The sequence below is a fragment of the Phocoena sinus genome, chromosome 15 (assembly GCF_008692025.1).
Source record: "Phocoena sinus isolate mPhoSin1 chromosome 15, mPhoSin1.pri, whole genome shotgun sequence".
NCBI lineage: Eukaryota > Metazoa > Chordata > Mammalia > Artiodactyla > Phocoenidae > Phocoena > Phocoena sinus.
This window is the reverse complement of record NC_045777.1, coordinates 30043230-30045791: the sequence shown is the minus strand read 5'-3', so window position 1 is coordinate 30045791 and position 2562 is coordinate 30043230.

Genomic DNA, 2562 nt, shown 5'->3' with positions numbered 1-2562 from the left:
ACTCTAGTTTCAGCTTTCATTCAAACTGGGCATTTAAGGTGTTTCCTCGAGGTATCAGGAATTGATCAATCATAATTTTGCCTTTTTTTCTGAGCGTGGAATCATTTTCTCTTTCTCTCCTATGCCAGGTAAAAAACATCTAAAATACTATGGGCATCACTAACCCAGTCTTGCCTCAGTGCCTGTTCTTTTTTCCTTGTGGGTTTTGTGTTTGTTTTTGTTGTTTTTTCTAATTTACTGTTATTTTAGTGAGGTTAGGAGAGGAAGCAGGCATTAACACATGAGCTCAATTCCTCCTTTTTTTAACCACACATTGCTTTCTGCTCTCTATCTTCCAGGAGTTTCTTAGACTGTCTGGCCTATTGGTTTTTCAGTTTCCTGATGCTTCTATAAAACTATTAGTTTCTCTTTTTCATGTTTTTTCTGGATGTCATTGGGATACCAGCAGGGATGACACTGTATACTCATGCATTCTATATGCCATCCTCATCTAGGCTTTTTCTTAATTATATCAATGTTTGGTTCCAGATATCATCCCCACCTTTGGGGATAGAAGCCAATGGTTCCCATTATTCAAAAAAACATTGCTGTAAAGGAAATAGTAGCTATCTTGCCTCCCAGCCTCTCCATTTCTTACTCATCCCTCTCTACCCACGGAAGACAGACTTGCTGGTATTCTGGTATTCCTTGCCTCAAAAGAGCAGCCTTTTCACATTTTAGGATTATTGCCTTGGCGGGGGTGGGGGGGGTGGGGACCACTGTTAACATAAACCCCTCAGATGGTCCTTTGGAAGGGTTTCTCTTCAGCCTTTAAAACTTTAATGGACATAAGTAGCACTAGGGGGAGCCAGTTATAAAGGCAGAACCCCAGACTCCACTCCCAGACAATGGAGGAGGTGCCTTGGAATCTACATTTTAAAGAGAGCCCCATGTCAAATCTGAGGTCATGCCAGCCGCAAATGAATAATGCAGAATGGGTTATAATATATTGAGTAAAAAGGAATCCATTCATCTATATTGATATGAACTCAACACATTTGAAGGGAGATAAAAAGGAAAGTTCTTCATAGAAGATTATCAACTAGTCAATGTGGAAGGAATTATAGAAATGGAAAAATCATTTTATAAGAATTCTAGTAATAATTGATTCAGACAGGAATCATCAATGAAAGATAAAACCATTGCAATGAAAGAGTTTGGGGAAAAGATATTGAAAAGATCTGAAAGTGTCACCCTAAGGATATTTAGTAATTGCAAAGAGGAAAAAGTACCATTACCGTAGAGAGATCTGGTAGTCACCATCTTGATCAAGGGATTACACTTAGCATCACCACTAATGTGACAAGCTGACTGATGTGATGCACTGAGATGGATACAGTATCACTTAATATTTCTATCAAAAATCTGAATCCAGTTTTATTTTTAATAAAATCAGATGAAATCAAGGCCCTGTGTATCATGATGTCATAGTGCTTTTAAACACAATGTCTTATTTAATGGATATGATCAACACTTTGAAATTTTCAGTTCCCTTCTACCATAGCCTCCCTTATTTTCTGGAAAAGACCAGGGAAGACTCTTGTGTAATCCTCTCAGAATCTTCCATTCTTCCTCTGGAAGTGTTACCCGCCACGCCTCTGTCGTATGAAAAGAATGAGCATGGTCTCTGTCCCATTTCTTATATCGTTGTGAAATGTGTCCAATGACAAGATCACTCTGTGTTGAAACTGCTGAAATATACCTTGAGGCCGCTTTCTTACATGATGGTCCTAAAAGGACTACTTTAGACTTGCAGCATCTCACCAAGATTTTATGTGACAACCACTCAGTTTTTGTTCTCTCTCCTGTGTCCCTAGGACTGAGGAATGGGTCCATAGGCACTTGCCAGAGGAAAGTGGCTTAGTCAGCACTGTCTTTTAGACTTGCCTTCTGAGGCACAGGCTTCTCCTTCCATCTACCCCTCCCCAGTCATCCAGCTCACTCTGGAACTCTCTCACCAGCCCACTTGACACCTTAGAGTATCATAACACAAGGAATTGTTCCACAAGAAGACACAGAGGCCTGTGGATGGAAAGGTTGCCAAAGCAGAAGAGTGGAACATGAGAGATTCAGTGGGCAGCAGCCTCCTTTATCCTCATTTCTCTCTGTTCCTCCAACAGGATGTTTCTGTGTTTCCCTGGGACCTCAAGAAACAGGCTTTCCTGCAAATTCCCTGTTTCCCTCGGTTAACAAAACTACACCCCTCCCCTTTTTGTTTATATTAATGATAGAACAATAGGCACATGGTTCTACATCTTGATTTTTTTCTTTTAATGATGATGTATTTTGAAGATCATTGCTTATCAATACCTGTGGGTGTCCTCATTCATCTTTCTTGCTACAGAGTATTTTATTGCATGTGTGTACCATCACTTATTTACCCTGTCTTCTGTTGATGGACGTTTAGATTGTTTTCAATTTTATTGGTATTACAAACAATGCAGCAATTTATATTACCATAAAAATCTTTTGATTCAGTGAGGATTGCTTTTGGCTCAAGGTAAAAGAAAACTCAACTTTAAA